At 43.2% G+C, this 23,191-nt stretch overlaps 1 long non-coding RNA gene across 1 annotated transcript in view; it reads right to left on the bottom strand.

Moving 5' to 3' along the window:
• Positions 1–872: 872 nt before the first annotated feature.
• LOC120411689 overlaps positions 873–23,191 on the bottom strand; it is a 38,692-nt gene continuing 16,373 nt past the window's right edge. The window contains exons 3-4 of the long non-coding RNA XR_005604192.1: positions 9,591–9,803; positions 873–1,249 (exon numbers count right to left, since the gene is read on the bottom strand). This is a non-coding gene — a long non-coding RNA (uncharacterized LOC120411689). The remainder of the gene's footprint in view (positions 1,250–9,590; positions 9,804–23,191) is intronic.

Here is a 23,191-nt window from a genome sequence, read left to right as displayed (position 1 = left end):
TTTCCTGGTAGCAGGTGAAAACAGGGTATGTGAACCACTTGTTCCTGAAGTGCACAGCAGTGTCCTCAATGGACAAGTGATGGAAAAGGAGGTGCTCTCCAACTAAATTTCTAGTTTTCTTTTTTAAAACCCAACACTATGTGTTTTGGGCAAAATTAATACCTGTCAGAAGAACAGAGTTGGCATTTCAGCTCCTTGATTTGTTTACTGGCTTGATTTGCTGGGAAACAAGTCCTGTGCATCACATGCTTCAGCCAATAAAATCAGCAAATGGTGTAAATGGAAGTCATTACCCCATCAGTTTATGGGAAGAGGATTTAGAGTATTGAGATAATAGAATGCTAGTCATTACTTTTCCAAGTTTCCTAAAGCTGTAAATGCTTGCAGAACTAATATGAAGAGTATTTCCAGTGTAGATGAAGTTGGAGGACTCAATTTCTAGGTAAAACTGTTTTCTAGAACCTTAATTAGAACTTTTAAAAATCACTGATAACCGAAATGTCTTGCCACTGCCTTTAGTAGAGTAATCCTACGTGACTTTCCACAAATGCCTTTTACTTAGCCTCTTTCCCAGGGTGTGCCATGCCAGCAGATGATTTCTTCATTAATATTACTGTATTTGCAGCTAATTCTTTATTCTTTCTCTAAAAATGGGGTATTATTTTGAGGCCCCATGAAGTTTTAGCTCTGAATCATCCTCTGTAAAATCTATTCTCACCCTTAAAGAGTCTAGTCACATTTTGAGGAGGATGGGGGGGATGATCTAAAATAAAATGTTGCAGATGATATTGCACAAAACACAAAGCAATTGCACACAACATACACACTGCTGCCAGCAGTCATGCTGCTTAAGAACAAAAACACTCTTATGAATTTGCAAGTTGATTGTAGTGCCATTGAACAAGCTAACAAATGCCACACCACTGTACAAGGTCACACAGGAGGCCATGCTAACGCATCCATTAGTGATACCAAACTGTGTAGATTGTGACGTCAGATGGACTTTTAAGTCTTGAGAAATAAGAATTAATTTATGGTGATTAATATTGAGAAATAAAACAGAATTTGACATATCAGAAAAAAAATTCCCATTTTCGCACTTGATATTCAACCATTGTACTGAACAGGAAATAGTCACATGAAAGACTCTGGGGTACTTACCCAACTAGATTTGCTAGGAATCATGCCCTGCTTAATTTGCACCTGCTGCAAATTTGGTCCAAGTTTGGGTCATCAGTCAGGTGTTAGTCTGAAATGTAGCATAACATTAGGGAGGGTCAGCAGAATATTGAGATTTGTATTTAAAACATTACAATCTATGTTGTGCATTTACTACGTCAGCTGCTACATATGGTACTATGGAAAGCATTTTGCAGCTGGTCTCAGAAACTCTCTGGAAACACTTTCCTTGAAGCTTTCTGTTTGGGGGGGAGGTGAAAAAAATAGGTAAGTACAATTTTTCCATCTCTGAGCTTTATGAAATTATGGCTTCATGGATGGTCATGTGAAGTGAGGATGGCAAGGTTCAGGATGGACGATTTCTTTTTCACGATCATGTGGTCTGCGGGGAGCCTGGGAGAAAAATCTATCGATCTCTTTATTTGAGTTTATCCATCCTAGTGGTAATCTGGGTGCCAGCAGGTATTTGATGGCTTTATGGTCCATATGGGTTAAAAGGCAGTGGAAGGGCTGTAAATTTTCAGACTGAGGCATGAATTGACACGTAACCAATGGAGGTTATGAACAAGCTTCTCCCCTGGGGACACTGCTAGGTTACTTGTATCTCAGCAAGGTGCTGGTTTTACACCAAAACCAGCACATGGGTTAGAAGGACAGTTAGTTTTTTCAAATATGGTGGTTCCTACATACTCCAGCTGTCAGGCTTGGTAGGGAAGCTCCATCAGATGGTGAAGACACACAGTGAAAAGGATCTGCCAGAAACATCTTACAATTGCTTTATAGGTACTGCATAGCTAAATGCTGAGAATCAGGTCCTACCAGACCCTACCACTGCTGTCATTTGCTGAAGTCCTTGTAAATGGAGGGTACCTTGCAGAATGGGAACCTGAAGCACCTGTCCTTTGAGTATCAAAGGGGAAAAGACACAGAAGGGGGAAATCTGAGGCCGAAAAAACTGAGGCAGGCTGCAGAGAAGATTTTCAACAGTGGTATTTTGCACTGTTTCCCACTATGTCCTTGGAGCCAGTAAAGATTTCTGTAGCTATTTGCTCGATAGAACACCCACTGTTTGTTTTAATTAGCTTGGTCTCATTTTTAATAGGCACCAGCTGAAATTTTGAGTGGGATCTTGTATGCATTTGCAGAAAGATGGGCCTGACAGAGTTCAAACTCGCCTCCCAGTTATTGCAGGTGTAGTTCCACGAATCCGATCTGGTACAGCATTGGGCGAAGCAGCAAGGCCCAGCCAAATTAAACTTAGTGGGTTGGAGCTATCTTTTGTGTTTCACTTAAACGACTTAAGATACATAAAAGCCATTTAGGTTCCTTTTTTTCCCATTTCTGTTCAAGGCTGCTAAGGTCTGTTGAAAGCAAGTAATGATTGCCTGTAGTGGATAGCTTTTCTATTAAGAGATAGTCAAAGCATGTCAGCAATCTTTGACTGATAACAAACAAACCAAGCTCTACTCATGTTCTCTCACACAGAGCCTTTAAGACTTATTGACACGCCTGGAGCTGAAAAAAGCCAAAAGCCAGCCCTGTTAATGACTTGTAAACACGGAGTGTGGCCACACCTCGTAGTGTCTGCAGCCTAAGGGAACAGATCTGCCAAACTAGATCTGCCCTTAAATCCCAGGAAACAAATCATTGGTAATAAAACACAATGGCTGTTCTCCATCTGCAATCAATTTCTGTTTAACTAATGATGTTAAGTGGAAAATAGCCACAGTCTTCTCTCACTAGGTTCTTGAATAAACAATGGCTGTAGCTCAAATGCTTCATTAGCAGGGAGGGAAGCAGCCAATAGTTCCTTTTCCAGGTGTCTGTAGCTGTTAGGGTTTGCATAGCTGTAGGCAGGCAGGCATGGCCCGGCCCGGCCCATGTTACTGCTATCATCCTTTGTGTGATGGAGGGAAGCGTCTCTGTTTGCTGCTTGGCCTGGCCAAGCCTGATTTTAACAGCAAGGTGAGCTCTGCAATTCAATGAAGTGACTAAGTCCTTCTGCTACTTGCAAATGGCTTTGGGCTCAACTGTGAGAGGAGTCAACCAGGATCTGGGAGAAGCTCTGTGTCACTGGGGGAAATGACACACCTGTGTCGGTATCTAAGCTCTCAGGCAGAGAGCCTGAGACAAGCCACTTTTGTGTTTCCCCTGTCCATTTGAGCAGGCTTGGGGTGCCACTGCTGGTGGTATTGCAGTCCCCTAGAGCAGGCCAGCTGCACAGAGTCGAGATGTTATTTCAGGCTCAATAGCACAGAAAGGTTCAAGGTGTAATATTGGGTTTAGGGCCAAGGGCAAAAGTTGTCTAAAGCTGAAGTTGATGATAGGACTTTGTTTTGTCTTGCCAAAAGCCATACACAGATAACACCTCTCAACTTTCACTCCTTAAGTTAGCTTTTCATGCCATCTATAAATTACAGAATCCAAATCTCTTAAAGTGGAAATTCTGTGCTATGTATGCACACAAGGCTTGGCTGTTCTCTTACATTAAAATGCCATGCCAAATAAATAATCATGAGCATACAGAAATGTCATGAATGAGAGAAGGGAGAAAAAGACTAAAGTTAAATAAGACTTCTTAAAAATATTCTGGGAAATGAACAGGCATTGTGAGTAAAGGCAGAATAATTTGTCAGCAGGTGAGTGAATCTGTTCTTTAATGGCATTATAATGTTGCTAAAAAGAAATGTATGTATTCATGGAACTTAAGTAGATGCTAGATCCTCTTGCTTTAGTATTAAAGCAAATAAATCTTTAAAATGTTTTCAGAGAACCCCTTTACCTTTACACTGCTCTTTGTTAGTTTAAAGGAAAAAATAAAACGCACACAAAGAACAAAACAGAAGAATTCCTAGAGAAAAATATTTATGTTCATTTGGGGCAACCCAAAGCCTTTCATTTGGTTTTTGTTGTGAAAGGCAAATGTTTGCCCTGGGTCTGAGCCCAGCCTTCAGGTGTGGTGGCTGGTCCTGTGTCCCTACATGTGCTGGCTCACGTGTGGGCGGCTCTCAGGGTGGCCCTCGGGGTGCCCTGCCTTGCCACACTCCACTGAGCTGTTTGCTTTGCTGGGTGTGTTGTAGATTCATCTTTCTTGTAAAGCCTGAGTATTTCTGGCTTAGGTTACATCAGAGAAACTGAAAGGTAGGGGCTTTGCTTTGTTCTCGTTTTCTCTTTGTGCTCTTCAGACCTATGGCTTCAGCCAGATCAAAATAGAGCAAAGCAAAAGGGAGTTCTCCCTGGCTTCTCCCTGGTGTCTGACTGCTTCTGACCATCAGAGCATTTAATGTTTGCACTGACCTATTCTATCCCTTTTGTATGTGTATTTAGCTAGCTGCTCTGGATTCCCCCTCTCCAGTGGAATAGCAATGGTGACCACGCGATAGGGGTTTATATAGAATGGCCTTTCAAAGAAAGGCTGTATACTGGTACAATGAGTGTTTACTTTGGCTGTTTCTTAGGTGAATCCTGATGATCCAGATACACCCTGTGGTAACCCCACACAACAGTGAAACATAACAACTAGAGGCTGTCTCTAACTGGCCAAAGTAATATTAAAAAATGGTATGAGGAGACACTGGAAGAGCCCAGCCTTTAAATACCAGGTTGCTCCACAGCTGATAAACATATCATCTAGATCCCCATGCTCTCCCTTCTGCACTCATCCTTGTTAACTTGGGGATACTTTCTCCAGTTGGTCCAGGATGCATTAATCCACAATCTAAACTTCAGCTAAGTCTCTGTATCTCTGTTTCTCGTTACTCTCCAGTTGGCTAGAGCATGAGATATGCCTTACTTGCACTTTGGCATACTTGGAAAGGAAGAAGGACTAAGCTGGCTTTAAACTTGTACCTGGCTGCAGTCGAGAAGTTACCGGGTTGGACACAGGCGTAAAACAGAGCAGGCTTAGGCTTTTTTCCACACTTTACTTTGTCTGCCAGCATCTCCTGAGGGCTGCTCTGTTTTGTATGAGGATTATCAGGGGATGGACTTCCCACTTATGAGTTGTCCCTGAGGTCTTACTGCTGCATTAAAGAACAGTAAATACAGGAGCTGCTCCCAAGGCCAGGCTTCCTTTAGATAAACTGTGGCCAATGTATGTTGATGAACTAACTACTTGCACAGCAGATGGGAAACAAATGGAAAGCATACTGTTTTCTACTCTCTATCTACATTTCATGCTTTTATATCTTCTGCCTCCACTGCTAATTTAGTCTGAAGATCCCTTTTTTCCTTAAATATATCTATATCCAAGCAATTAGTACTTTCCTTCAAGATCCAGTCTCAAGTACTCAGTTTTTCTTGCAGCCTCACTCAACACTATACCCAAATTTTTCAGTGGTGAATTTTAATGACCTAAATCTCTGTGCACAACATCTCTGTAACTGCCTATATTTCAGGCAGTTTCTACTTCAAGCCTTTATCTTTGTGTTTCAATGGAGATGAAAATAAACCATCTCTGTCAGCTGGAGGTAGAGGTTGTAGATGGAAAAAATGAATGGGAGAATTATTCATGGAGTGAAATGTAATCCCCCAAATCCAGGCTGGGAGAACTGCTGCTCAGCTGAGGCTGGTTTTAAAACCTTTAAGGCAACCTGCTTTCCTTGTAAACTAAGGAGTTGGGTATAAATACGTTTTACTGCACCTTAAAGTACAAAACAAAACAGAGGGTTGATAGATACTGTGCTTTCTTGTTAACCCTCACCCCTCTTACATGGAGTTCTTCTAGCCCTCCCACTCTTTCTCTGTATGCCTTAGTACAAGTTTTAATCCCAGTTTCCCTTCCCCATTGTCAAGGGGCCTCTCCCCTTGCTAGCCTCTGGTCAGACAATACTACTGAAGCCTGATTCAGAACTTGCTGCTGATGCCAAACCTGTGATTAGCTATTGTTTGGAAACCCTGACAATTAGGCAGGGTGTATATGTTCATCTGGAAGCCAAGGACCTAGTGCAGAAAGTCAGGGGCTGGGGATGAGCTGCTTTATGAGTGTCACAGAGCATCTTACTTTACTGTAGAGCAAGGCACCAGGGAATGCACAGGGAAAATCCACAATGGCTTGTTGGGAGCAGACATCCTGAGGAAGGGCATGTGGTTGCTGCCTGAACAAACCAGGTGGATTGGTTTTGTGGTCTGAACTGCAGAAGCAGATAAAGCACTGAGGGCTCAGTAAAAAAAATATATATTTTTTGCTAAAAAAATTAATTGAATGCTGGGATTCTTGCAAAATCTGGGAGCAGGTAGGGCACATGGTCTTGTTCTCTGGAGAATGTATCATGAGCTGGCAGTGCTGGACAGTGGAAGGCTCACACAGATAAAAAATTAATGCTGTGTACTTTAAGGTGCTGCATGTCAAGAGGGAGGTACATGATTCAAATATAACTTGCCTTGGGGTCATCTGAGACTGTGGACTTTTTTCAGCTTGTTACTCTCTGCTGTGTCTTGCTTCTTCCATCTGCTTCCAAGTAAGCAGCTAAGAGGACAATTTAATTTAGTCCTGCAGCTACCCTGAATCCAGGTGTGAGCTGAGTTGTTCACAGAGAAGAAAATGTTGCCTTTGCCCCATTATCATGCAGGCACTAAGATATGTGGGCAGAGCTTAGTTGGCTGGTTTTTGGAAGGTGCTAGTGTTAGGTACAAGTGTTATAGTTTTCTGGGCAGGAAGGCTGAAATGTATCCTGCCTAGCTGAGCTGCTGAGAGTGAGGTGTCTCCAGGGCCTGTTAAGTCTAATACCAGATTCTCTTGACTGTGGAGAGGACAACCAAGGCTAGTTGTCTTTGTTAGGTGAGGTGGATAATGCCCCAGATCCTTGGGTGCAGGGCTGGCTGGAGAAATCAAACACTGTGGTGCTTCCTTCTGTAACTCCCGAGTACGGACTTGGGGGATGTGGTGGGCAGGGATGTCTGAATGGGTAGACACTGAGACAGATGTGATTGTACACATCTCATAGCCCAGCTAAGAGAGCAACAGGATCACTCCATCCTCCATCAGTGGAAATGGGGCAATCACCTCTGCTGGGCACACTGCAAGGCAGAGACCTCCCTTTCATCATGGTGACTTTGCTCTATGGCCAAAGTGCAGGGGGTGGTTTTGGCCAGTTTCTGAGAGTAATGAAAAAAGCTATGTCTGAATCCTGCTGCCTCTTTCCAGGCACGTTCCAGATGCAAGCAAGCCAAAGTTCTGTATTTGACCTCAATTTACACCTTCCTAGAGGGAAATAAGGAAGCTCTGCAACTGAGTCCTGACTGTAAAAAAGCAAAGTGTGCCACAAGCGTTTCTCTATCTGTCTTAGTAGCAGGAGAGAAGGGAAAGTTTCTGCTTAGTGGAAGAAAGTGAGCGCAGCTAAAGCCTTGCTAAACATAGGGAGACACTTGCTACCTTTCAGCTCCTGCTTTCTGCCTGTGATTTGGCATCAATTCGTTCTGCCCACACAATTTCTTCAGTGTGACTTGGCTTTGCAAAAAGCTCCTTAATCCACCCCAGAAAGGTTTTAATGCAATTGCATCCAGCACAGTCCTATTTCACTTGATTTAAATGAGAGAGTTAAATCTCAGTCTAGACAGAGTGCTCTCTAGCTCCTGTGAATCTTGTACCCGGCAAGCTGTATCATCTATGAGTATGTTTCTCATTTTCCAGACGAGCCCAGGGGATCTGCACACCCCCTCCATAAAATTTCTGTCTGTGCTAAATTGCCTTGTAGTCCTGATTTATACCTCAGTAAAACATATCATGAGAAGAAGAAAATGTTTAATTGTATAACTGAAGTATTTATGCAGGACGCATTTTTGCTGGTTATTTATGCGCTTACCTTCTTTAAAAGGGGTATAAAGAACCGTGACTTTCATTTACAGTGGGAACAGCAAAAGGTGAGGAGAATAAATGTAAGGGGCAAGGAGTAACCCCTAAACTAGTATGGCTTCTGGAAAAGGACCTGTGTTAAAATATTCACTGAAAAATACAATGAGATGCATTTGGGATCTTAGGGGATTTCAAGAGAAACTTGGACATTCCTTCTGTCCTTTATCAAACCCAACCAGTAACACAACCTTACATTTGGGCTATGTAATGTTGAAAGTTGGAAAGCGTTTCATCTTTTAAAACAGTAACATGTGGAAAAAAGTCTTTTATGTTGCTTATGAAATCATCAATTCCAAGTTCTTACTTGATTTCTTTCACCCAGACCCCTTTCAAAATTGCGCTGTAGTTTTCTTTTAAAAATTTTTCTCAAGAATGACTACAGTGCTAGAGACTGGGACAGGTATGCAAGCCTGGCTTCAGATCTGTGCTGTGAAGTTTCTATTGGCAACCATGTCCTATTGACAAGGCACTCTGGCAGCGCCTTAAACGAGAGTTCAAGCAGCACATGCAAGATAAGATGACTCCAGGATAATTAAAAATGGGTTCATTACTGGGAGACCAGCATGATTTACTTAATTATATCATAAATGTGCTTCCTTATCTTTTCTATCGCCTGTGTAAGGATGTAGCTTCTCTGACTGTTCTTTGGGTGTGAAAGCTAAGGAGCAAAGTTAAGATTGTAGCTCAGCTCCAAAGTGGTCTCATTACTGATAAAATATTTATTACGGCATGTAGTTTGTGCTTTGTTCTGCATGACGTGATTCTTGCCTCAAGGGCCATCTAGACTTCAAATGCTGAAGAGTAGGTGTGTGGTAATGCATAGACATGCCTATATGTTTGTGTGTTGGCTGACAGAAGGAAGAAATACTTCATGAAATGTGTAGGTTAGCAGCCTTCTTAATCTCCTTTTCTTTCCCTGTCGAAGCCCTGAGCCTACTTGTCTTACCTGTGGTATTGCCGTCCGCAGGGAAATTTGGTGGCTATGGTGCTGTGGACCAGCAAATGAGGAGCATGAATTTGGGAACTTGTGAAGGCTTTGGAGTGGTGGGGTACAAGGCCTCCTGAAATGTCTTAGACTGTCCTTAGCATAGGAGATGCTGAATTTTTCCGCTTGGCATCAAAAAATTTCCCTTAAATATGAGAAATTACCAGTGTGATCTTCAAAAGGTCACCTCTAATGGCAAGATGAACAAAGTTGCTCATGTCTTTGTGCTTATGGGCTGCACCCCAATAGACTCTACCAATTCCCTGAGATATCATTCACTAGAGACAAGCTTTCCCCTTTGCCAGAGAAAATCTTCTTGGCAATATGTTCAGTGAAAATGCACTTACTACCAAGGCTTGCAGCATTATCCCTGCTCAGGACACCAGCTCTTGCTAGCTTTGACTCTACAACTAATTGCAAGTAAGCTTAACAAGGAGCGCTCTGCCTGGCATCTGAACATTGTGGGTGTTCAGTCAACCTCTGAGAAAATACTCTCTTTCTTGCTGAACTGAAAAGAAAGGCACTTACACTTCTATTAAAGCAGCTTTTGACTTTGTAGAAAGTGAAACTTACAGTTATCCTGTGTTTTTGGCTTCCACCTACAGTATGTTAATTGAAGGAACACAGGAGCTTTGTGCATCGATGATGGTTATCTCCACAGGAAGTCCAGCATTGTGGTTACACTGGCTGGTTTTTTGCCTTTCCCAGTTGTAGGACTTCTTTTCACTTGCAGGATTTCCTTGTTCCAAATATTTCTTCACAGACCCAAGTGCTTTTTTCCATCCTCTGAAAGAAAAGGTCAATGAAACAGAGATGAGAAAAGGAGGAAAATGTCTTTCCATTTACTTACCGTCCTGCCAATTCAAACACTTCTGTTTCACACAGGGTTTCCCTGCATGCTTCTCCTGATGGTGAACAAGACTTTCCTCAGGAAAAAGCTCTGATTCTCTCCAAAATATCATTAAATAACTTTGCCACTGTCAGCAATATATGTTTTCAATCAATGGCATGGGGGTTTTTTTATCCCTGTTAAGGTCTAAGGAATTTTGGCAAGTATCATAAACTGATGCATGCTGCCTGGCCTTACTTTACTGCTCCCTATACATTTATCAGGGAGGCTGATACCCAGAGCTGTTCAATAGCTCTGGAATGCTTATTTCAGCAGCTCCTTCATCTGCATATCTGCAGCCTAGGTTGTAGCTTTGTGCTGGGGAACCAAAAAGACAAACAGACCTCATGCAGGGTAAAATTAGCTCCTTTGTGGGCTTCACTAATAAGCTTTGAGAGAAATGCAGCTGGTAAACCAAAGCACAACCAAATCACAATTTTGGTTTGACTTCATAATGCTTTATGGGTTTGAATAACTCAGTCTTCAAAAAAATATTTTTCTTGCTCTTCTTGTTGGGACAGTGTCTAAAGCCAGACCCATCATACGGATTATGCAAACATAAAATAAAGGGTCAATCTCTACATGGAAGATCATTAGTCTAGCTTTAAAATGACCAGTTGTGCTGTCACAACTTTCAAAGGTCATTTTGGTTTGTTTTTCAAACCTGCTTGTTGTCTTGGGTAACATAAACACAACAGTTCTGAGGCCCCGCCTTTATTCTGATAAGGGATCACTCATACTGTGATCCTGCGTGGAATTTGCCTCCTGAACTTTAAGTGGTGACTGTCCACTGATGACCAATTACTCAGTGTGAATTTTCTGAGACACTTCAGGTTTCAAAGACAGACCTGAACTACTTGGAAAAAAACAAGAAATGACCCGTGGGAGGTGTAAGGAAATAGCTGAGCAAGCTTGTGAGAAAGTTGTGAGTTAAAGGAATATGCAAAGAGTTTGTGCTACCCATGGAGGGTGTGAAGTTCTAGGCGAGCTCTGGGTACAGCTGCAGTAAACCATAACTTAATCCTTCGAGCATGCGACACGCAGGATGAGGCTGAGTAGAGTTACTTGGCTTGGAGATCTTTTCTGTTTGCCAGGAGAATCAGTCTGGAGAAAACCTTGGAAACAGAGCATACTTTTTTTTTTTTAAGAGCTTGGTAGGTTTCACTATTTGTACTTCCAAATCCAGGAAAGTGGTTGTAAGAAATGCCCCTATTTCTTTTGGCTTGTTGGGGTGGGGGGGTCTCTGAGGTATGACTATGGCTCCTGCACTTCAGATGCTTTCACTATCCTCTTGGTAGCATGTGGAGAACTCAGGAGGCATGACTTCCTTCCTGCCCCAAGGTCTTCTAGACAACATTAATGCTTTGTCCAAAGTTACAGAAGACACGACTGTACAAAGTGATTGCTGCCTTAAAGTATGCTCCCATCATGGCACTAACAGCTGCCACCACTCCCAACCACAATAGATTTTTAACAAAGGCCCTGAGTAAGCTGTAGCGTCCTTCAGCTGACAGCAAGACTGCTGGTAAAGGTTGCACAGCAGTCTCCTTTTTTCTGTTCCCGCAAATGAGGAAAACTGATGTCCTGGCAAGGGCTTTTCCTGTCTGTCTGGGTCTTAAGCACAGAAGCAGAACTTCCCAGGAAAGAAAAAGGAATTATATTTTTGTGTGCAAGTAGCTGCTGGCTGCTGGTTATGTTTTTTCTTGTTTACTCCCTCTGTCCTCCCAACTTCTAAAGTGTTTTCAACATGTTGGACCCAATTGCCTACCCCTCACCCAGCCTGCAGAGGATTTAAAGAACAAGATCAAAAACTTCCCTGTACATCAAATATGTCAAGTGTCCAGAGGATTGAAGGGGCCAGAGGTGACTTGTTGCCCCAAGCCAAGTATTTATTTCACTATACATCCACAATTGTGATCAGATATTGGCCAAAGAGTTTGGCCAGGTGGGAGACGACTTGGGGGGGACTCTTCATAAAAGCAGCATGTGCTGCCTTGCTGCTTTTGGCCTTACTTAGCTCATCTCTCTCTGGACTCTGCTTTGAAGAAGGTTTAGTGATCACTTTTGCTCTCCTCTTCCTCCTCTGCAGCCCCTGGGGTGTGTGACCCATACACTGCTTTTGGCCCCTCCTCTTGAGGCAGAGGGCCGGAGCCTTATTTCCCTCTCCTGTGTTCCCGCCAGCCCACCTTTTCTTCTGCAAGGTGTGACCTTGAGGAAGGGCAGTCTGTTCCTGCCTTGTGTCCCTTCAGGGGAGTGATGGCCAGACAGCTTGTGCAGGATTTCTTGTTGCTGCTAAATATACATCTCTCCTGTGATCTGGGAAGTGTGCTGGCACTGCTGGAGTTTGTCTAGGTGCAGGGAATCTTGCAGGTGTAGCTATAGAGTGAGTTTATGCCATTGCAGTAGTGCCAGTGTCAGTTCCTCTGCTTGTGGATCAAGAGTGTAGCTCAGTCTCCTTGAGCTATTTATGAAGCGATAACTCTCAGCTATGGCAGGACAGGCAACACGTTTGATCCTAGCAGTCCCTCACTTTCCTGAGATGTGATACTGACCAGTTGGTGCATGCTCAGCCTGGGGAGGAACACAGAACTGGGGGGAATCATTGGCTGAGGGATCCATACAACAGAGTAAAGCAGAATGGCCTTTTGTTTAAGGCATCAAGTCTGAAGTCTGTTGACATGTTATTTCATCTGTTGTTGTGGGATTTTTGCCTCTGCCCAAGAGTAAGGCATGAGACCAGCTTACAAAGTGCCTAGAGCATTCATTTCTCTTGCTTACTTCAGAGACTCTTGAAGGGAATTGCATTATTTGCCACTGCATTGGGCAGCAGTGACCTCATGCTAAATCCTGTGAACCGAAGGCTGCAGGATACTTGAGCTTGACTTTATAGCTTAGGTGACCAAATAGGGCTCCAGAGGTAAAAAAAGGTTTCTCAAATGAGTGCTTTGGGATCATTACCCTTACATTTCAATTAATACCTTCAGTTCTGTAGTGCAGTCTGAGGCACACAAAAACCATTTATTTTGCACAAATGGTACCAAGAGCAAAATTACCCTTCTATGATCCATGTGGTTTATGAGGGTAAATCATAGTACTGAAGATGATGGAAAGACAGATCAATTAAAATCCTTTTTAAAATAAAAGCGCTAAAGAAATCCTTGTCAAAAGCAATGATAAAATCTTAAGCTTCCCCCTTCTAACGAAGGACAACATTGTACTGAGAGGGCTGACTGCTGCTCCAGGTACTCCATGATTTTACTTTGTACCCTTCCATAGCAGTGAGGAAAGAAAATAAGGCACAACCCGCATGCCTTCCAGATCTGCCATATTTTCCCCCCTCCTCGTGCTCCATAATGAACAAAGGCTCTGTGCCTTTGCTTCACAAACAGGTTATTTATTCCTTGACACTGAATTCACCTTTTATTTGGTATATTATTTTCACCAGTGTATTTCAAATTACAGCTAATAATACCAGTTGCTCTTTCAGGTATGAAGTGCTACAGGAAGTTACTGGATTCTAATTAGGAGAACAGCCTGAGGAACAGGCTGCAGAGGCAGTCCTTGTGAGCTGAGCAAGTAATAGTGAGAGATTGGTATGAGGACTTGAAGTGACTTGTAATGGTGGTTTTGGCAACAGAGTCCATATTTTATGCATCACAGGAGGGTCTCATCTTTGACGACTCTGTATGGCAGGATTCCAGCTATAGTCACTTGCAGCTGGAAATAGCTATCAAACATGCTTTGTTTACAGGGGAACTAGTCAGAAGAATTCTTCTGGCCAGATGCAGAAATGCAGAGGAAAGTGTTAGTAGGTAGGAGTGGAGAGAACCAGAAGAAGTTGGCTAAATAAAAGGATAGATCATAGAATCAAAAAATGGTTTGGGTTTGAAGTGACCTTAAAGATCATCTAGTTCCAAACCCATGCCAAGGTAGGGACACCTCCCACTAGATGGCTGAGGCATAAGCCTTGTTTAATGTGTGTTTGTTTTTTGCTGTTCAGAACGTGCATGGGAACTGATAACATACCCTAGGTACAGAGAACACGCCCCAATTACCAAGCAACCTGCAGTGAGAATTGCCAGATGCTTCTGGCTTGGAAGATCCTGCCTGAAGGTGCTTACAGGTCTGACAGGCTTAGACCAGGTGGGCTGATGGCTTTTGGGTCAAACCACAGGCACAGATCCTGTAACCAGTCCCAGTTCCTGAAATGAGCCACTCCTGATGTGGCTGCATGGGACAGGCCTGATGGCTGCTGCTGAACTGCAACTTCAACCTCCACACTTAGACCATAAATACCTCTCAGCCTGTTAAGCAATCTGGAGAGTAGCTGGTTGAAGAACATTACCCCAGAGGTTACTGTCCTTCAGGGCTGCATTTCCTTTCTCAGCAACAGGCTGCAAACCTGCTGGAAGCTGTCTGTCTCACCTTTTGGGAAGAGGACCATAAAGGGAGTAATAATGGGCTATTGCCCTAGCTCTAGCAGAGGGGTGTAAATGTTGCTCGAAGAGTCCTTTCCACAAGTGAAAATCTGTTGTGTCAGTATATATTTAGTAAAACATTAAGAAAGCATTACTAGAAGCATCCTGTTAATGTGGGTTTGTGCTTTTTAATAATACTAATGGTACTTTCAAAAGTGAATACACACCAAAGTCAAGGTCATCTGTATGACCTTTAGTTTAAGTTCATAGGATCATAAAACTTTTCTCCTCGTCACTCAGCATAGTCGGTCTCTGTTTCCTTTTCACAGTGTGTGGCTCCATGCATGTTTTGGTATATATGGTATGTCCCCTTCAGCCCTGAACAAATGTAGTTATTTTTGTGTTTGGCTCTCAGGTAGTGCTGCTGTTGCAGATGTCCATACAGTGTTTTTCTGCCTAGTGTTGAGAGGCAATGTTTTGGGAGGAACAGAGAAGCACAGAAAGTTAATTCATCACCACCCAGGGCAGGATGTGCTGCACCTGCCATCAGGCATCTCATCTGAGCCACTTCTCAATGGATGAGGAAAGGCATATCTAAAACCTCTCCTCATCTGAAGCCTGTTACTTTCAATTTTTTTTTTTGTCTTTTTCTGGGGGGGGGGGGGGAGTGGTGTACAAATATGCAATCCAAAATATTGTTTTTCATTTCCATTTAAAACATGTTGTTTATATAAAAATTTAGATACTTGTGTTCTTAAACAGTTTTATTTTGGGAAACAGTAAACCCAAATGTTTGAATTTTTTATAATATTTGCTGACAACTATTTTCTGATTTTGACACAACTTTGCTCACAGGCTTGCTTAAATGAAAACCAGATTTGTTTAAGGTCAAAATGAACTGTGAGACTAAGAGGAAAAAATCCCAAACCCTTCTTACTCATACATAACAATTTCTTATGCTACTTGATTAATTTAAGTATAGCCCTCTGCTTTTGGTTGTTGTTGTATGTTCCTACCGTCCTAGCACAGCAGGCCAAAAATGTTTCAGTATAATTAATTGGAAGTAGATGAATATGAAAAAAACTATTTTTAAAGCCTGGGGTTGTATAAGGTAATAGGCATTTTGCAGGAACTGTGTGAATGTTATGGGTGCAATCTGAAATTATGGAAACTTTTTTTGGTATAAGGGACCATGATTTTTCTTTCAATACATTATTCGCTACTTCAGCGGCATATTATGACTTTTTATAAAAAATAAAGCAGAGTTCTTCTAGACAGGATATTAGAGCACAGCCCCTGACTAACACTTGAGTGTTAGTCACTGAAGGAGGCAGGGGATTTATGGGCAAATAGTATGTGATAAAAGGCATATGGATGAGGTCTAATGCTAAGAAATGCAGATACAAAGTCTGTTTGTACAGTCTGGGTTCAGAGTACTCGACTTTGTAACTATAGTATTCTCTTAATTTGTAAACATTTTTGATGCTCGTAGTGCTTGACTGAAATGTGGCAGGGAGGATTGATGTGTGCATGCATATACAGATATACATGTTTAAAGCATATATACTGATGTGAAACCCATGCTTGGTTTTTATTCATCCAACTTTTATTCTGTCTGTGAGGGGCCAGCTGAGGGAGTGGGGACCTAAACTTCTCAGCCTTTCTGAGAGGTATAAGTGAGCAGGGTGATGCAGGACCCTGCAGTACCAGCCAAACGTGGCAAGCATGATGCTACTTGGGTCAGTAGGGAAGCTTCCCTTGGACAAGGGAGAAGAGCAGTTTTGTTGGCTGCCTCTGTTATTTAGCCATATTCATTCACAAAAAACCCAGTGTGCCACAGCACATATCCTGCTGATGCAAGGTGCTGGTTTTGGCATGACAGGTTGCAGCAGGATGGTAACTGCCTTGCCTGAGGTTAGCAAGAGGAAGAAAACAAAACCAAAGGTTAATTTTTCCAGCCTTTTGCTCCTGGAGGTGGATGAAATTTGTTTATGTTTCCATGTCAGATGAGCGTGGATGTTGCAGCTTTCCTCCGTGTGGCACAGCAAACGCTGCTGACGCTCTGTTGACAGCATGCTCTGTAGCTCCTGGGCTGAGCTCTGTCAGCTCCCTCAGCAAACTGTGCCAGGCCTGTTTTTCAGTAGTGCTAATTCAGTGCTCAGGAAAAAAACAAGCTGGGCTAAGTCTTGGCAGTGTTTGGCAGCTTTGTTCCCATCTGTTGCAGAGTAGTAGGAAAACGTTGGGAAATTCCACACGGACAGTTAAAACAGATGGATGCAAGATTCTGCACTTCTATACTTTCCAGTTTTGAGAACTTTTAGGTATAAGCTGTTGCTTTGGGCCTCTCCCAACATATTTGCAAGTAGGGAACAATGATAAAGAGATTGATAGGTGTCCTGGTTTTGGCTGGGATAAAATTAATTTTCTTCCTCATAGCTGGTACAGTGCTGTATTTTTGGATTTAGTATGAGAATATTGTTGATTACACACTGATGTTTTAGTTGTTGCTCTGTAGTGCTTAGCCTAAGTCAAGGATTTTCTTGTTTCCCATGTTCTGCCAGCAAGGAAGTGCACAAGAAGGCAGGAAGGAACATGACCAAGGCAGCTGGCCCGAACTGGCCAAAGGGATATTCCGTACAATAGAACATCCTGCTCAGTCTATTAGCTGGGGCAGTTGCCCAGGAGGGGCTGATGGCTGCTCAGGGACAGGCTGGGTATCAGCAGGTGGTGAGCAACTGAGTGGTGTATCACTTGTCTTTCTCTGGTTTGATTTCTCTTTCTCTTCTGGTTATCTCTCTTCCCACTACAATTATTATTTTATTATTCTAATCTTATTTAAATTATTAAACTGTTCTTATCTCAACCCTGCCAGCTTTACCTTTTTTCCAATTCTCCTCCCCATCCCACTGCAGGGGTGGCAGAGTGTGTGAGTGGGTGGCTGCACGGTACTTAGTTGCTGGTTGGGATTAACCCACCAAACAACAGGGATCAAGTCCTGCACCAGTAAGCACTCAGTGTGCACCAGGCCATGCCACTTTCCACTTTTGTTCAACCACAATTTGGGAGGTACTGCCTGGTAGTGGAAAAGCCAGAGGCCTGCCTCACTGCTGGGGTTCAAACCCCTAGCCTTGCTGAATGAGTTGCCTGGGGAGGATGATTACACCTATACACGTACTTGCTTCTGGGCAAGTCTACAGACTCACCCCATCCACAGCGCTGGGAGCGTGGGGTTTGCCACCCACCGAGCCTTGAAGTGTGGGGGTGGGAGGAGGTAAGAATCATGAAACGGGGTATTGAAGAACCTAATGAACAGCACCCAGAGCAGACATGAGTTAATGTAAAGTACTGTAGTTAAAAGCTAATGAAAAGTAAAGTTTGGCTGTCCTGTTGGAAGTGCATGTATCAGCAGGAGTCCTTGTGTTCTAATTTAGGTGAAGAATTAGTCACAGGCAGCAGAGCAGAGCCTTGGGGGGTGCAAAAATGTGCCTCCTGGAGTCCCATTCTTCCCATCAGCATGCCAGGATCCCCCCGGTGCCTGATGGGATGCAGATAGTCATCAGCCCATAGCCTTCCGCAGTCTCTGGCTCAAAAGCTCCATTTATCAGAGACCAGCGTGGTCCCAGGCAATAAACAAGCAATAAAGGTTGATGTGCCAGTGGAGAGGAGCTGCAGGCACTTGTCAGGTTCTGCCTAGGCAGCTGTCAGGAGGTTAGTGTTCTACCCTGTTCAAGCCCGTTTATTTGGAAGGGGGATGAGACCACTCCAAGTGGCACCCGTGGCATGCAGCCAGGATCCTTGAGGAAGTCATTGTCACAGACTGCCCTTGCCTGTGTGAGCATAACCCAGAGCAGCAGCTGTGACCATACATGAGCTTACACTTGCTGTATGCTCTGCCAGAGGCAGGAGAAAAGGTTACAGGTCAGTAGCTCGGTTTGGCTTCAAAGCTGCTGCTCTAAAGAAGGGCCTTTTCCCACCCACTCACTCCTTCAGTTAACGATCATGAATAAGCCACTCTGCAAGACAAACATCAAACACTTAAATTTACACACACACCCCTCCCATGAGACACAGCTTGTAGTTCCTCTCAGGTCTGGTTGCAGCAGCAGATGATGATGTTGCCATACTGGTGTGCCCAGCCCCTCTGCCAGAAGCTACTGCCATCCTGGCAGAGCCAGCAAGAAGAGCAGAATCCTTCCCTCTCTCCAAGGCAGTCTGCAGCCTTGCACGCTAACGCCAGCTGAGGTCAAAGCCGGTGTGAGGGGGGGATGCTGGGCTCCCATGTGCATGCCTGAGACATGCGGCAAATATTTGTTGTAGCAGTAGTAGCTGAAATTTATCCAGCCCTTGGCAGGTCAAGAAGCAGCTTTCAGTCCGTAGGGATTGCTGATCGCTTCTGACCTTGCCTGGTCTACATCAGCAGTTTTATATTTTGGGAGGTAAAGTAATTGCTACACAGACCTCTTCCCCAGCTCTGAGGCACGGACTTTGTCATCCCTGCTCAGAAGTCATGCACTGAGGGATACCCCTGAGATCCAGTCACTCATCCTGCCTTAAAAGCTTTACGTTCTTGAACTCCTGCGGTTCTTCTGGTCCATTTGCTTCCCATATTACAACTTCGCCCCTTCCCAGTTTCTGTTTTTATTTGTCTTCTCCCACTTTTTTGGGATTTCTTGGCTCCCTGAGTTCAATAATCTAGACAAAGCCTATAAGAAAAATGAGTAACACTGCAGCAGAGATTCCGAGTTAAAAATTTAGCATGTCTTTCCATGAATAATTAGCAATTGCATTGCTTCAAGAACTATTTTTACAATTGGCACTGAAAACTTCTGCCAAGTTGCATTTCTTCTTTGGTGATGATGCATCATTGAATTTGTAGTCATAAAGTGTCACTTAACAGGGGGAGGAAAAATAGTCTAGTAAAGTAGTTTGGTTCTACGATGCTGGGCTGTTAAATGGTCTGGTCTAATATGAACATTCTATGGGAAAGAGCATGAACTTAGAACTGTAAAGGAATGTAGAAACTACTGTAGTTGAGAGGATAACGATTAATCTCACCCCTTGGCTAATTGACAGTTTTAAAATTTGTTGCCTATACTCCTTCCCCCACATGAGGTGACATGGGAACCTCAGCACAGCTCTCCTGGTTTTGCGCTGTGCCGCTGCTGACTTGCTCTGTGTCTCTGGCCTGAGTGCTCTGGCACAGGTGGATCAAGAGGTCTGCAGCCAGTTAATAGGAAAAGTTGAAAGCAAAACCAAGTGAGTAGTCCCTCCTCCTCCTTTCCCTGCAAGACTTTACAGCTAGGTGGTTTAAGTATGTTCTTAAGAGTTGAGGCATGGCTGATCAAGTGAGACGGAGGAACAGAATTAAACACTGGTTTCCTTGCATCGCAGCTGAGCTGTAGGATACGAAGAGAACCACAACCCCCTCCAGTTTTGTTATATGCAAACCTGTGAGTAATTGTTCCAGTTCTCTGCTAAGCTGGGCCTCTTGGACAAACTAGGCAAATGAAGTCTAAGTCTATGGACGCCTTCTCAATCTGTGCTTGAGCAAGACAGCAGGTTGTTCAGCTGTGATTTTGTTGGCCAAGGTGTTTGCCGCCTCTGCTTGGCACAAAAATGCCTGTCATGGTGACAGGATGTGTTACACAAAGTATACAAGGGGCTTGGCCAGCAAAGTCCAACTCACAGACTCTCTGTTGCAGTGCAATGGCTGTCTTTGACCAAATGCTCCTCTACCTTCAGGCTGGCAGAACTATTCTTGTTCCCCCCCCACAGCTGTGAATGATTTTCCACGTGAGGTTGAGACTTCCTGGACTATCTGAAAAACTGTAACAATAATGGAGGGGACTTCCATCCAAGACAGCAGAAGTTCATTAATTAACAATGATGTGTCTCATGAGATGAGTGATTGCTAATGAAGTTCATTAGAGTTTGAGCTGTCATACAGTAATTGCAGACAAAAGGACTAGTTTGGACTGTTACATGTTAAAAAAAAAAAAAGATCCCCAAGCATACCTTTTTTATTGAAACCAAATGTGTTTATGTGAAAGGCAGGAGTTACCTAAGAAAGATACGTATTTAAGTGTTCATAGTTAAGTATCAGTTGTCAGCTACTCATTTGAAGCCCTATAAATAGTACCTTGTTCATTTTTATGTTATGATGTGCAGATGACATTTGGAGGTTAAGTTGGGTATGCTTTCCTCTAAGCGCCAATCCAGTTCTGCATCAGGAATGTCAGTTTGTTCCCTTTCATGCTTATTTTCCCCTGTCTTACTTGCAGCACTGTCAAATAAACAGAATTTGAAAATTTGCCAAAGGGTAATTGTTTTCAGCATCGGAATAAATACAAAAACACCGCTGGTGACATTTTTGTAATTCATTTTCTCTCTGTGTTTTTGTGGGCCTTTATTTCTTTCCCCAGTTGCAGTGAGTTACATCCCTAGATAAACATCTCCTTAGCATCCCACTTAGGCGATCATCCAAGCCCAAATGTATATGCTGGCTTTGCTGACAAAAAGAAGGGCATGCCACTTGGCAGCAAATGCTTCTCCAACTTCAGCAATCCTCTGACATAAATGTGTATATATATATATACAAGGGGGTTTTGGTTGGGGTTTTTTTGTTTGTTTGTTTGTTTTTTTCCAAAGTTCTGTAAGCTATTTTCCTTAAACTCCAACAATAATGAAAAACACATGTTTGTAGCAAGGTCTGCATGGGATGCTTGCCTGGAATTCGCTGTCCTGGGGGTCAGATGAGCTCAGGGCACAGACAGGGAGGTAGATGCAGGGCAGCAGCAGGGTAGATACCCACTGGCAGGCAAATAGGGATGTAGTGAATGTGCTGTGCATGGGCTCAGCAGCCCATGCAAATAACCCCAGTATTCAGTTTTCTCATGTACATAAGCAACTCTTGAGACTTCCATGCTCCAGCAGCTCTGCCACAGGGGGTACCACCTCTAGGAAATGGTATGAGGAACTAATGCCTGACCTTGACTTGGGTCTGCTCCAGGGGAATTCAGCTCGTGAGAGCCCAGGCCATGATGCGGTATGGGGCTGGGACTGTTCTTTCCCACAGTGCTGCAAATCTGTCGTCATTCAGAGTCTGATAATCAAACCAGACTGTTTCCCTTGCCAGGTCAATAACTCTAGAATGTAATCTTAACAGCTCAGTCCAGTGGCGTGTTGTGTAGCTCTGACCAGGAGTTGGATGTCCTCTGCTCCTTCTGTGGGAAAGACCATCCCTTTTCCCTGGGGTGTTCAGGACCACACACAACTGCATTATTTCGTGTGGGAATAAGAGCTGTTGTACCTGTTGCTCTCATCTCTGGGCTGGTTGGATGGCGAGATGCCTACAGAACAGTTACTCCATGCTTTGTGGCTACAGATAGACCTGATAGTTGATCACTTTGGTTCACTGCAGCGGTGTTGTGCAGAACCTCAAACATGGTGTCATGTCTTCCCTGCAAATAGCTCAGTGGAGGAAAAAGTCACCTACTGGAGCATCAGGGAGAGTTGTAGTTTCCCAAGGCAGGTCTCTGGAGGGAAACCACTGAACTATTTGCAGTGAAGAGCTGACACCATATTTAAGGTTCTGCCCAGGTTAGTTCTGCACAGCTACAGTGCAATGAGCCACTGCTCAGTTGCAGAGATGGATTTCAAAGGAAAAAAGCAGCAAATTAAAAGGAAAGGAGTCATTCTGTTTGCTTAGCTTAGCAGACCTGGCTGTATCCATAAAAATATGTGGTTGCCATTACATGTAACAAATGAGAAGCAGGTCTAAAATACCACTTCTCAATTTTTTTATGACTTGGTCCCCTGGTTCTGTGGGAACCATCTGCCTTGAAAGGAGTGAATCCCATTGTGCCAAATCTGTCAAATCTGGCAGCAGATTCAGACATTGGGAGAGAGGACATGGGTTTGCCCTTCAACAAGTGACACATTTTTCAAATGTGCTAAGTGATTAACACTGGACAAGACTGGGATTTGTGACCTTCTGGTGGCCCTAGTAGTGCTCAGATGCACACAGGGGCAATCAGGAAGCAGTTTCAATCTATTTGCTTTGGTCTGCCAGCTGTCACTAACTTGTAGTTGAATATAAACTTTTTTTTTTTTTGGTTGGACGGATGACAGAGGAGATTGTGCATGCAAAGGAGTATTACGATAGGACATTTTTTTCTGGTGGCACTGGAACATGCTTTTCTAAGTGTGGAAGCTGTGGAGGTCAGAGGAATCTCTTCCTGCTTTTGCAATAGCAATGGGTTTCAGTTTACAAAACAATTTCCCTGGGACAAGAACACAAGGCTTTTGACAGCCTTGTTAGCGATAAGCTGTTTGGGAATGTTTTTTTTCCAGATCATTTTTGTAATAAAACAAAATCCTACTTTGTCTAAAACTAACACTTTCTGTGAGAATTAATAGTTCTGAGTGACTTAGCTGTAAAAATTTCAGATTTTTTTATTCAAATGGCCTGTTTTGATATTTTTGCATAGGAAACTCTAGCTCAAAACTAAAACTCTATCTCAAAATTACCTTCATTTTAACACTTAGTCATAAGAACTCCAAAACAAGAAAAGAACCAATATATTTTGAAGTGCTCAAAGCTGGAAAAAAAAACCCCAACAAAAACAATAAGAGAAGGGCCAGGTGTATTTTAGTTTTTTGGTTTTGTACATTTAGGTTTAGCTCTAGAATAATTCTATCAGAGCCTCAAATATATCCTCCCACACAGGAGAATTATTCCTAGTCCAGTTTATTATGGATTCAGTAGTAAAGCAGTGTTCTCCATGACAGATAATTTTGCAAATGCTGTTTGAGAAGGGAAGGAAATCTGGCCCAGTCAGTCACTTAGTGGAACTACTCAAACCAGA

The sequence above is a fragment of the Corvus cornix genome, chromosome 2, assembly GCF_000738735.6.
Source record: "Corvus cornix cornix isolate S_Up_H32 chromosome 2, ASM73873v5, whole genome shotgun sequence".
NCBI classification, from domain to species: domain Eukaryota; kingdom Metazoa; phylum Chordata; class Aves; order Passeriformes; family Corvidae; genus Corvus; species Corvus cornix.
Note: the sequence above shows the minus strand (reverse complement) of the source record. Positions and strands in the feature narration are given on the sequence as shown.